We start from the raw sequence: 14230 nt of genomic DNA on the forward strand, positions 1-14230 counted from the left end.
ATATATTCTATTTAGTTTGCTGCTTTTCTTTCCATATTTAGAATTTAAATTCCATGAAGAATTTTGTTTTATTTTCGTAGAACAGGACCTAGAATGTGATGGGCCCTTCACTGATGTTGTTGAATGAAAGAATAAATGTACAAGAGAATGCTTGATGCCCTCCCTCCTGAGGGAGACATTGTGGCTCTGTTATTCAGTTCTAGTTTTCCAAATGGCTTCTTGGAAACTCATGGCTTCTCAATAGCTAGTGAAACTTTCTGACTACTTTTGTATTTTCTTTCGATTTACTTTGACTGTAGCTTCTTGCTGTAACATTAAATAATTTCAGACAGAGGACAGCGCTGATGTGATTGTCCATTTTCATTAATATTTCCTACAATGCAACATATGGTTCTAGTCAAGATTAGGGACCCCAGAGTGAGACCACTGAGATTTAGTTCTGGTTCACCCCTATATATCCATAACTTTGGGAAAGTTCCTTAACCACCTGAGCCTGTTTACTCATCTAGATATTTTGGATAATACTGGTACATTTATAGAACATGGTAATATCATTTTATAAAATAAAGCTCGCTGTTCCATGGTTTAAGAAATTAAAAGATTGATTTGCTTTCATAAGTATAAAGCAGTTGTTCATGTTAGGTGAGTGGTTTCTTCCACATGGTGACTGAGAGATCCAGGCTCCTTTATGTGCTGAGTTTTCCCTGTAATGGATTCCAGACAGCCCTTCCTTCAACAGGCAAAATGAGAAAAGAGATGATATAAAGGGAATGTTTTATTCTTAATGTCCTTTACTCAGTTGTAGCATAGAACACTGTCAATCATCACAATACATTGATTAGAACATTAATACATTGGTTAGGATACATCACAGATATCTGGAGGACATGGCACAGAGCTTTAGGGGAAATGTAGTTATTTTATTTTGCTCCTCTTTTCACCAAATATTTAAGGCAGATTCTTTCTCACACACAAATACACTCCCTCTCCAAAGAAGATAGCTCAATACTCTGTCTAGTTGTTACATTTAGTTCAAAATTCATTTGGCTCTTATTGAATTGAAAGATAATTCTCAAATATTCAATATACAATGATCAGATAGGGACAGAAAAAAACAGTAAAACTCCTATTAATAAATGGAATAATTGAATATATACAACGATTGCCAGCTTTTTATCAGTAATAAGATCTTACTAGTCAGTTACTGTGAGGACTTCTTGCCTCACTAGTGGGAGAAGTTCTGAATTAAGTGCTGATTTTTCTCTCAGTGAGTATTATGGTTTATACATTGTGTCCTTGAGAGGTTTAGAAGTTTAAGAGATTCAACAGGAAGCCAGGATACTTACTTTGTAAATATCCTTAGCCTGTTCAAGTGGAGGGCACAGACGTAGTGAGAGTGCTATACACGCCCTGGGTGGGGGGTAGCGTGCTTAAATATAAGGCCAGAGAATAGGCTTGTTTTCCTCTCACTTTTGTTCTGGCTGCTGCCTTGAACTGTTGCCCCTGTGCCATGTGACCCTGCCTTGGAGCCAGCTGATTATGGACTGACACCTACACTGTGAGTTAAATAAATCTTTCCTTCATTTTGGGTGTTGGGTATTTTGTCTCAGCAATGAGAAAAGTAACCAAGACAGTGGGAAACTTCCTTTTTAAGCCTTATCTCAAGTGATTTTGGGGAACTTTACCTTCCTTGTGAATACATAATACATAATTTTCCACAGCGCTCTTCCTCTGGTGTAGTTATGGAGGCTATACAATTGCTCTGCTCTATAGTTGTGGGCTTTTTAAGATTTAGGTTTTTTCCCCCTCTAACAGTACAATTGTCTCAAAACTTGGTAAAATTTCCATGTATTTATATGTAATCAGTCCCCTGTGCCAAAAAAACAAAACAAAACAAAACAAAACCACAAAAAAAAAAAAACTAACCTTTTTTTTTTTTTTTTTTTTTTTTTTGCTCTACCTAATTATTATTTGCATTATTTCTTTGCTTCCCTACACTCTTGGCCTGTGTAACAGAGGCCATCTGAACCAAAGCTATTGCGTTAAAAAGAAATAACTTTAATATGATCCTTGCTAAATGACTGGACCTATTTTATTAACAGACAAGCCTTAATAGTCCTTTTATTAAATCTGATTTTATTCTATTTGTATATATGTTTGAATATATAGTTTGTATATATAGTTTGGGGCAAAGGTCTAACTTCATTCTTTTACATGTGACTATCCAAATGTCCAGCATCATATATTAAGTAGATTATTACTTCTTATTTTATAGTGTTGGGACTCCTATCAGAAATAAATTCGCTAGAGATGTATGCGTTTATTTCTAGGCTCTCAAATGCATTGATTTACATGTTTAAAAATGCCAACACTATTGTTTTTATTGTTATAGATTCTCATATGTCTAGAAATTGACACCTTTTTACCTTATTTAGTTGTTTAACTATTCAAATCTCTTACATTTTCAGATTAACATTTTCATTTCTGAAAGGACAGTTGTAATTTTGATAGCTATTGGATTGAACATATATCTCATTCTGAGAGTAGTATTATCTTAATATTATCTTCTAATGCAAGAATGTATGATCATTTTAGTTTAAAATAGAACCTCTTTAATTTCTGTCAAAATTCTGTTCGTTTTACATTTCTGAAAGCTTATGTAAGTTTTACATTTCTTTGGTTAAATTTATTCCTAAGCACTTCTATTATTATCATAACATTGTATATTGAATTGTTTTCTTAATTTACATTACAATTATTCATTACTTGTAGAGAAATACATCACATTCTTTTGTGTTAGTTTTAGTCCTACAACAGTTTTGATTTTATTAGCTCTAATAGACATTTTTGCACAGTCTTAAGTGTTTCAAAGTGGAAAATATTGCCATTTGTAAACAAAGATTTTTTTATTTCTTCCTTTCCAAATTTAAGCCATTTTTAAAATCAAATTGCTTTGATTAAAACTTCCAGTAAGATACTGAATAGTGGTATAAAAATGGAATAAATCTTAACAGTTTTTCATCATTGATACTGTGTTAGCTTTGAGTATTTATTGAATGTCTTTTATCAACGTGGGAATTCCCTTTTATTTCTAGCTTGTTCATTCATTTTAACATGAAACAGTGATGCATTTTGTCAAATGCATTCTCCTGATCTAAGAGATAATAATATGCTTTTATTCTTTATGCTATCAGTATCATACTTCAGTTGTATATTTCCCTCTGAGTACTGTTTTTAAACATACCATAAGTTTTAATGTTATGTTTTCATTTTCACTCATCTCATATTTGCTAGTGTCTCTTGTGATTTTGCTTGTGATCCATTTGTTGTTTAATATCGTTATACTTTAATGCCACATTTCCTTCTGTCAATACTCTCCAATGAGACAAAATAGTTCATAAGATTAAGATTCATGTGATTTTAGTAGTTTTAAATTTGCTAAGTATTTTCTTGTAGTTTAACTCATGGTCAATCCTAAAATAAGTTGTATGGATGCTTAGTAAGATGTGCTCTGGTTATGCAGTTTGTGTTTCAGCACATATGCCTATTAGGTGTAGTTGCTTTACTTATTTATTTACTATTATTATAATTATTGTTATTATTACTTTTTTCGTTTGTTAAGACAGAGTCTTTTTATGCATTTGAACTTGTACTAGTCCTGAACTTTACTATGTAGCCCAGGCTGACCTTAAATCCTTGAAGCTCTTCCTGTTTAGTTTGCTAATTGCTACGATTGCTGGCATACACCATCACACTCAGTTTGGTGCAATTGTTCTATAAAATTAGTTAAGCTTTCTATTTCTCTGTTGACATTCTATCTGGCTGTACTTTGCAGTATCAAAGGTAGAGTGCCAAACTTTCTAACATTGCTATTGAGCTGTTAATAGATACCTTCAGTTCTGTCTTTGACTCAGTATTTTGAGTGCTGTGATTAACTGTGTACATACTTAACAACTGAAACATCTTCTTGACAAATTGACAATTTATTCATATGTAATGTCCTTTTTCTCTTATAAGACTTACCTTAATGTGCATTTTTTCTGTTAATAATATAACTATATCATCTCTATTTTTATTATGATTTGTATGAAATATCTTTTCTAAACTTTACTTGAAAATTATTTGTGTCCATCCTGTTCATGTCTGCCCTCTAATTGGAGATTTTAATCCATTTATATATATATCATAATTGCTTATTAAAAAGAACTTTTAGCTGTTGTTTTACTGTTTGATTTTAAAATGTTTCTTAACTATTTAATTTTTTAGTTCCTTAATTAGTCTTCTTTTGTGTTGAGCAAATATTTTTAGTGTATAATTTCGATTTCCTGGCAAATTATTTTGACATAAACTGTACTTATTTTTCTTAGTATTTGTTTATTATTATAATTAGTATCTTAGTTTATAATTATTCAGGTTGAATAAATGATGACTTATTTAAAATAGTACAAAAATTGTTCATTTATATCTCTGCCCAAACTATGAATTTAAGTCCGTGTCAAAAATTATCTTTATTTTATACACTGTATGTTCATTACATAAATTTATAATTATTGTTTTAAACACTTGCCTTTAAATAATATAGAAAACCAGGTGCTGAAAAAGAAAAATATGCTACCAGTGCTGTTTTTCTTAATTTTCTTATCTAGTTATATATTTTTGAAATTGTTCTAAATTTCTTCATGTGGATTTCAATTACTGTCTGAAACCCTTTCCTTTCAGTCAGAAATGATTCATTATTATTTCAAAGGCAAGTATACTAACAACAAATTCCCTCAGCTTTCTTACTCTTCTAGCAATCTCTTAATTTTTTTTTTTTTTTTTTTTTTTTTTTTTTTTTTTTTTTTTTTTGCACCAGGAATCAAACTCATGACCTTGTGCTTACCAGGCAGGTACTTGTGCCACTTATAGCTAAGTGCCCTACTCTATTCTCCTTAATTTTTATGAATGTTTTTCTTGATTTAGAATTCTTCATTGACAATTTTTTCTCCCATCACATTGTTATGTCATCATATTTTCTCCTGGCCACGATGGTCTGTGATGTAAAGCTAGTTATTAGTCTTACTGGAAAACCCTTATAATTGATGAGTTTCTTATCCTTTGTTGCTATCGGAATTATCTTTGTCCTGTCCTCTAACAGACTGACTATAATTTTTTCGCATGTATCTTTTAGTATTTCCTACTTGACATAAGCTGATATTCATAGGTTAATATTGATATCTTTAAAAATAAGGCAAGTTTTTAGGCATTTATTGTTCAAATATGTTAGCTTTTTGTTTTTCTCCGCCTTCTGTATGTTGCCAAACTTAATCATGTACTATAGTTGTTTTAGCTTTCTTCTTTGTTTCTGATTCTCAGTTAACTTATTATCAAATTTGTCAGTTTTCTTTTTTATCTATTCAAATTGGCTGACAAGTCATTGAGTAAAGTTTTCATTCAAGTTAATGTATGTTTTTCAATTCTAGAATTTCATTGCTTTTTATAATTTCTATCTCTTTATTGATTTTTTTTAGTTGGGAGGACATCATTTTCAGTATTTTCTTTAATTTCTGTCATGTGCTTTACCTATTTGAGGTTTAAAATAGCTAGTTTAAAGACCTTTTTTAGTTATCAGCCTTTGGGAGGGTGAGGCAGGAAGATTGCTATAAGTTTGATGCTAACCTAGACTACAGATTAGTTAAAGGCTGGCCTGCACTACATAGTTAGACCCTGCATCAAAAAAGAAAAACAGAACTTCTTTAGTAATTTCAGTGTCTGATGGATCCTATTAATTCATTTGTCCCTTCACTGCATATTGAGTATACCTCCTTATTTCCCCATAAGCTATGGAACCCTTTGTTGAAGGTGGGATATTTTGAGTACGGTAATGTGGGAATTCTAAAAATTAGATGTTTTCCTGTTGCTGTTTTCTTTTTCTGGCTCCTTACAGTTGTTAGTGTTTGTGTAGTTACTCTTTTGGACAAAACTGCTAAACTTCCTTTTCATATATGCCAAATGAAGTCTTTGTTACTTTAATTTTGTGATCAGTTAGAAAATGGACAGATTGCCCTATATCCCAAGAACTTATCCTCTTCTCCAAAAAGTCATTTTAAATAGCCTCAGGCTGCGTATTATGTTGTGACTCCAGTTCTTATCTTTGCTATTATAATTATGTTTTATTTTTCACTTCCTATTTGCACAGAGCAGTACAGCCAGCCAAAGCTGTGGTATAGGTCATCAGGTATTTCCTAAGAATATACTTGCTTGTATATGACCATCTAGATTTCTAGAAATACAGTAGGTATTTTGAATGCCTATATTCTCCCAAAATATCTCATTTTCAAGGCTTCCAAATCTTACTCATTTCCTCAAGGCATACAGACTGAGGCATTAACCTTTAAGTATTTTTAACAGAATTTTTTTAAACAGCCACTGTAGAATTGAAAATTTTATATAAAATAAAAACAAACTTTCCAGAATACCCCTTAGAGAGCCATTAAGTATACAAAACAACTACAATCTTTTGAGGAAAAAGTTCATCTTGTTCCCTCTAATATCAGGATTCTCCCTAGAACATGACTTTTGTTGTCTTCATGACTACCATTAAACTAGGCAAAAGCATAAGGTATCACTATATTTTTTTCTTTCTATGAACGTTTAATTAATAATTTTTGTCTTCATTAAGAATTAGTCTTATTTCTGTGAGCTTTTGGTTCATCTTTGAATTGCTGAAAACATTTTTGACAGATTTTGCTAATTAGTTGCTTTTTGTGAAGACATGGGCTTTTGAATTTCTGTGTTCTTCCATTTTTTACTCTAAGGAACTTAATGAGCCTTTTTAGTTATAAACATTTTTAGCTCTAATTCTTCTATTTTCATCCAGAAATATTGGTCCCTTTAAATGTTGCAGGAATATCTGTTGTGCTTACATTAAACTCATATGTTGAAGTCCTAAGCCTGGGGTGACTGTATTAGGAGATAAATACAATATTTTAGGATATAATTAAGGTTAAATTAGATCATAGCGGTGGAATCATATTATGATATGTTTGATGGCCTTTTAAGTGGATGAAGAGATACATCCTTTTTTCTCTCCCTGCACAAGCATAGAGGAAAGGCCATGTGAGGGCTTGTAAAATAACTATTTACAAACCAGTAACAGAATCTTCACCAGAAATAGACACTGTCAATTTTTTTGCCTAGGATATCAGTCCTTGGTCCTCAATTGATTGTGAGGAAATCAACCTCTATTGTATAAATCACCTATCCAATGGCATTTTATTGTTATGGTCTGGGAAAACAAGTGAAAGTACTAACTGTTGGACTCTATTGTTTTCAATCTTTAATCTCAAGTTCAGTGATTCTTATCTTCTTTAGACATTTTGATAAATGTATCAGGTAAGGACTAGTAACACTTCATTATCTTAAATCTCCTTGAGAATTGGGCTTAGTAGATCTTTGGTCTGACTTTCAAATTAGCATGCATGATAAATGGACTGAATATTTTTCCACTGTACAACATGGGTATCCATATCTCCAGTTTTCAATGTTAGCTTCCTCATTTTGTATAAATTGTCCACTAAGGTAAAGCGCATAGTGTAAGTTTTAACTGAAGCTGAATAACACTTCAATTTTCTCTATTCCTTGCTATAATGTTTGATACTGTTACAAGGATATTTGAACATTTTTGTGACTTAAAAGAGGAAAAATTTATCTGTCATTAATATAACAGTACAATGCTGGTATTTCCAGATAGGGAATAAATTTGCTTCAAATAGTGACTCAGAGAAAACAGAACCTTGGGTGTGAGCTGCTACAATCTGAGTGACCTTGTTCAAGAAAGAAAAAGTGGAGAATATGCACTTCTTCCATAATCCATTGGTTTCAGGAGTGACATATAACACTTATACATTAGGTACAGTAGTCAGGGCCTAACGTTCAAGATACTCGTCAGTAGCCATCCAGAAGCTTTTAAATGTAATTTATTTTAAAATAAGAAGAAATGTGAAAATAATAATTAACATAAAATACTGAACTAAGCTTAGGTCAAATTCTTCTTTATACTAATCTAGTCATAAAAATAAATTTTTAAAGGAAGCAGCTTATGAATGAAAATACTAAAGATCCTTGCAAATCACCTGGTGGCCTTGGTAATATTCTTCTCCAGTTGTTTGGTGGAAACTGCATTAGTTTCCTATAGCTGCTATAAAAATTATCATGAATTCAGTGAATTAAAAACAAGTTTATATATTGTTGCTACAGTGCTAAGAATTGAACCCAGGGTCTTGGCACTGAACTGCATTCATAGTCCTTTTAAATTTTCTTATTTTTCTAAAAGAGAATAAAACAGAATAAAATACATCAATAAAAGAAATACAGGACTTCAAATTGAGATATTAGGAAATCAACAATGGCTACCATAATGTCTCTGATTTTCTTCAAAATAGCTGTCCATACCATCAGACACAATGAAATCAAACAAAATGAAACAGAATAAAACCAAACTTAGAAGGACAATGAAAATGATACAGAAATTCAATACAAGATAATAGAAAATTAAAAATGGTTACCAGCTTCCCTTTTCAGTCATTTCCTCCCCTATCACTATCACAATATCTGTTTTACATTATAGATTCCACTAACTCCTTCACATTTTATGCTAGAGATAACATGATTTTCACCCTTATGAGTCTGAACCATTTAATCCATGAGCATGATTTAAAGTTGCATTCATTTACCTACAAAAGCCTTGAAATTAACCTTTTTTATAGCTGAGTAGCTTTCCTTTGTATAAAAATATCATATCTTTCTACCCATTTTGCTGTTGATGAGCAAACCACCCATGTTTTTTTCGGGTTTCCTGTCACATGAAACATTATTTTCTATTCTTTGATTTTTAGTCTATGAATGTCCTTTCTAGTCAAATGTGTTTCTTGTATATAGCATATTGATTGCTCTTATTTCTTGATCCACTCTGCCTTTGTTTCTTTTTATTGGTAAAATGAGGCCATCTACATTAATGGTTAACAACCATCATGCATTGTGTGACCTCTGCCATGATAACCTCCTGCTGTTGGTCTCCCGCATTTGCCCTCTGTTGCCTGCCCTGTTTGGTGATCACTTCTGCTGCTGTTCCTGAAATCATTGTCATCTGTATCTCTCTGTAGAATATTCTTCACTACTCTTTGTAAAGTTGGTTGGTGGCCATGAAGTCCTTCAGTTGTTTCTTTATCATGGAAATATGTTATTTTTCGATCAATTTTTAAAGCTAGTTTTGCAGGGTAGATAAATCTGGGTTGAAAGTTGTTTTCTTTCAGGATTTGAAACACTTCACACTAAGCTTTTCTTGACTTGACTGTGCTGAGAAATCTGCCGTGATTCTGATGTTTTCCTTTATAGGTGATCTCTTTCTTTTCTCTAACAGCCTTTGCTATTAATGTTCTTATGCTGAATTTCTGGGGTCTTGATTATTATACGTCTGGGTGTAGATTTACTTTGATTATGGCTAGTTGGGGTTCTATATGCCTTGGTTATTTGCATACCAGATCCTTTTCCTGTGATTAAGAAGATTTCCAGTATTACTTCTGTGAATAGTCTTTTTATGTCATTTGTGTTGACTCCGTTTTTTGCTGACACCAATCACTTTATTTTTCTTTGCATTGTCTTGTAGTCATTCAAAAGTTATTTCCTGGTTCCTTGTTATTTTAAATTTATGTTTCCTTTCACAATCACTAGCTGCAATCCTGTTTTCAAGGTCTGAAAATTTATCTTAAATCTCTTTCAAGTGGTTTTATAACTTTTGGTGGAGTTTTAAATTTCCTGGACATCTCTTTGAATCTGTTTCATGTATACTAATTCCTTCCTATATTGTTCATTCAAGGTTTCCACCAATCTGAATCTGCTGGTAAGTCTAGGTTTAACTTTTGGACAGATTGTCAAACTTTTCCCCCAGAGATTGTATCATTTTTGTATTCCCATCACCAATAACCAAGGATCAGTTTTCTTCACATTATTTCTGAGGCTTTTTCACTATTTAAAAACATATACTACTAAATGTGAAGTGGTGACTCTTTTAGAATTTGGTTCATTTTCTTAATAACAATTATGGTAGACATGTATTCATATTATTTTAGTCATTTGTACTCTTCTTAGGGTAAATATTTATTCAAGCCCTTTCTCCATATTAATTGGGTTATTTTAGTTGTTGAGTTCATTATACAGTATATGTTATATTTTGTTGTGGAATTTCTTTATATTCTCTAGATAAAACTTCCTAATCATATTTGATCAGATATATGATATGATTTCAAAATATCTTTCCCATTTCTCTAGTGTTTATTTTCATTCTTTTGATATGGTTCACTTTTTTCAAACAGAACAAGTAAAGTTTATTCCTTCACATAGTTTGTGACCACTAGCACTGTCACTGTGGGTATATCTTAGAAAATAATTGTTAAATTCATTGATATACTTTCGATACACGTTTATCATGGGAAATTTGTACCTGCACATGATATATCTTGCTTCCTCTTTTTTTCCCATTCATCTTCCCCTTTAACCCTTCTTCCTCTATTTACAAAAGCTTGTTTCCATTTTCTTCTTCTATCTTCTTTTGACTACTGAAAATTGTTAGGTTTTATGAAGATCAGTTTGCCTACTTTTCTTCTTCTTACATGTGCATTTGATACCATCTCTCAGTAATCTTGACAAATCAAATGACATGCACATTCAATGCTGTATTTTCTTCTAAGAACCTTATAATTTTAGATTTCAAATTTAGTTATTTGATCCATTTAGACAAGTTTTGCATGAGGCACAAGAAAGAGGAACAGCTTTAATTTTTTGCATGTGGATATACAATATTTTACCAACATCATTTGTTGAAAAAAATATTCTTTTTCTTTTCCCTATTTGAGGTCCCTTTATATGCCACGTGAAGTATAGGATGATACTTTCTATCTCTTCATAAAATGCTTTGGAGCTTTTAGTTAGAGTTGTATTAAATTTGTAGCTCACTGTGAATAAACTTGTCATTTCAATAATATTAAGTGTTTTAATTCATGAACACAGAATATTTTTCACGTTAATTCTTTTTATACTATTTATGTGAAAATTATATTTACATATTATAAAAACTATCAAATATTTTAAGAACAAAGAAGGAAAGTGTAAACTTCCCCAAATCACACTACTTACTCTGTCTTTTTAATCCACTCTCTTTTATTTATTTATGTATTATTTCAGAAAGCAAAACAAAAAAGGACAGAAATGATACAGAATTTAAAAAAACAGTAGGAAATTAACACTAGTTAAAATATTACATTTTTTTATTTTAAAGAAAGTAAAACTAAACACAACAAAATAGAACAAATTAAATCAGAAGAAAACAATGTAAGTGACACAGCTTTCAAAGCAAGAAAACAGGAGATCTATAGTAGCTACCATAATGTCTCTTGTTTCCTTTTAGGCAGTTTTCCATATCTTCATACACAATGAATTCATACAAAACAAAATAGTATAAAACTGATCAGAACAGAGTAATGAAGGCATGACAGGCATATTGTTATCCTAGAATTTGCTCAGTTTTGCTAACAGGGATTGATAGTATAGTTATCTAGCATACAAATACATGCATACTTTTATATATGTTTACCAACATACATATAAATCTTTTCCTCTCTTCTTTTTCTGCTTTCTCCTATCTCAGTTGTTGTTTTCTATTTATCATGTTCTTTCTCTTTCATTATTACCATATTATTACCATATCTTGTGCACATTTTGGATCTTATTACCTTTTCAGCCTTTTATTTTTTATTTTTATACTAGTGAGACAATATGATATTAATAAATGTAAACACTTATGTCTCAAGTTACCGCCATTTACGTATAAAAGCCTCAAAATTATCCTTTTTTGTAGCTGAGTAATTCCATTGTATATAAATACCACCACCCTCTCTTTTAATTTTTTGCTTTTACAATTAGTGGAAAAAGTTCATTCTGAGAAACATTTGCAAAGAAGCTCCCTTCACCCAAAATGAATAATCATGCATGAATATACAGTATTTTCAGAATGCTTATGTAACCCTATCTTTTGAGGAATTTGGAATCATTTTTAAAGGGCCCAATTCAAAAGCAGAGTGAGCAAATTACACAATGATCATAAATACTGATCCTATTGTCCTAGGAAACCCTTTCTCCTATAACTATCCTCTTCATGACCACATTGATAGCTCAATATTCCCGTGGCACATTATACATTAGTACTGTCGGTGAGCTGTAATGAATTCCTTCTCAGAGCTGCCTAATTTTCTTTAAAAAGCCTTCATCTTTGCCTCCTTTCAACCATGGGTCTTGGGCATGGCTATCCCCTTAAGTACATCAGACACTTCCTTAACCTGAATTATTTAAGAAAAAATGTATTTTTACATTGCAAGAGGCACAATATTGTACATAAAAGTTATATTTCTGCACTACTCACTGTGGAAATTAGAGATTAAAAAATATGCCACACTTTGAGACAAGAGCTTGCATCAAAAATCTACCTTACCTACAGACTGCCTGAGTCCCAAGTGAAGAGGTTAAAAATCAACATATAAATTTAGGAACCTTGCTTTAATTTCTAGGATTTCATCCAGAAGTCTGAAATCAATGTAGATAAGCCATACACCCAAAATACTATTTTATAAGTGTAGCAAGTGCTGAGAGAACAGTAGTTGTGTGCATTCATGAAGACAACGTTAGGGATACTGGGAGTCTTTGTGGTGTAAGGTGAATAGATAATAGTCTTCTTGTCACAAAAGGGTGCCTAAACATACAAAGAGGATGATAACTTAAGCTGGCATTTGGAAAATGCAGTGAGATGCCTCTGTGAAGGTCTAGACAGGAAAGAAGACACCTGAGTCATTTGCAGCAGCGATAGGTAACAGCCAGTAAAGAAAGACAGTATCAAAAATCAACGTGGAAAAACATTAACTATCCTGGGCAAAAGGCTTTTACCTGATATTGTCAATACATGATTAAATCCTTTCCGTCTGTGTTAGTTCATTTATCATGAGGTAGTAAGGGAAATGTGGGAGAAATTCTGGACTTTAGACATACATTCAAACAGAAGGGAGTAGAAATTTTCTTAAGCAAGTGAACTTGCCATGGAGTGACTACATAAATTCATGTGCTATTAAAAGTTGAGTGGGCTAAACCAAAGTCCATCAGGGGTTTAGAAAACTAAAACAACAATTGTTTTTACTTCCATAAGCAACTTCATTGGTTTAGTCAAGGAACTTCAAAGAAATTACATATATAAAATACGTATATATCGTGTGTATGATTAGAGGACATTTATGAGAGAGAGACAGAGACAGAGACAGAGAGGTTTAGGTTCATATGAGTATAAGAGCTGACAATCCAAAATCAGCAAAGCCAGCAAGATGAAGTCCCAGGAAAAGTTGATCTGCAGTATCAAGTCCAAAGAAGTCTGGAGGCAGAATTTTCCCCCAGATTTAGTCATTTATTATAAGGCTTTCTACTTATGGGTAACCCACGTCACTCAAATTCTAATTGAAATGTTAATTATCTTTGAATAAGGCTGAATAAGATGTTCAAAAGCAAAATTAAGGTTTTGGTTAAACACCTACCTGAGTGATAATGCTTAGCTGAGTTGATGCATAAAATTACCAGTCAGACTCAACATAAGGAAGATGACATTTCAAATAATTATGAAGAATTTTTATCCCCAGAAAATAACTTTTTAAATATTATATAACCCATCACTTTCTGCAAGGTCGTGTTATGGCAAAGATCAACCAGACCTATCAAGGATGTACCTGCTCAAAAACTGTGACTTGCATAGCATTTCAGAAGAGCCTGTTGCTTTCATTGGGTCTGTAGTTGCTAGTAAGTTGCTTGTTTCCCTCTCATAGTCTTACAAAATGGAAGAACTCATATTAATATTAACAGGAATGTGCAGGCTCTGTTGCATGACCTCATACAAATCACCAAATTTATGGCATTCCTTGTGTAAAGTGTTGGACATAAAAGGTGGCATGGGAGACCTTGACCCAGCCCTGAGGAATCCCTTCTTTCATGAAGCTCAAATCCAAAGCAGTAATTTTTACCGCTTGCTGTGCATTACAATCAACTGAAGTCCTTAAAAAGACACATGCCTGGAACTCACATCCAGCTACTTTGATTGAGTTAAACTCTATTTACCCACCAGAGTATGAACTGGTTCCTTGTGTGCTTTGTTTCATATGAAACT

At 32.2% G+C, this 14230-nt stretch overlaps 1 protein-coding gene across 1 annotated transcript in view; it reads left to right on the forward strand.

Annotated features, from left to right (window-relative positions):
• Positions 1 to 1463: 1463 nt before the first annotated feature.
• Positions 1464 to 14230, forward strand: part of Pwwp3b (PWWP domain containing 3B) — a 95693-nt gene continuing 82926 nt past the window's right edge. Inside the window, exon 1 of the mRNA XM_013150008.3 lies at positions 1464 to 1558. The gene's annotated coding sequence lies outside the window, so the exon portion shown is untranslated. The remainder of the gene's footprint in view (positions 1559 to 14230) is intronic.

Source organism: Cavia porcellus, unplaced genomic scaffold (assembly GCF_034190915.1).
Source record: "Cavia porcellus strain 051 isolate PalLab524CR breed Dunkin Hartley unplaced genomic scaffold, mCavPor4.1 scaffold_3, whole genome shotgun sequence".
NCBI classification, from domain to species: domain Eukaryota; kingdom Metazoa; phylum Chordata; class Mammalia; order Rodentia; family Caviidae; genus Cavia; species Cavia porcellus.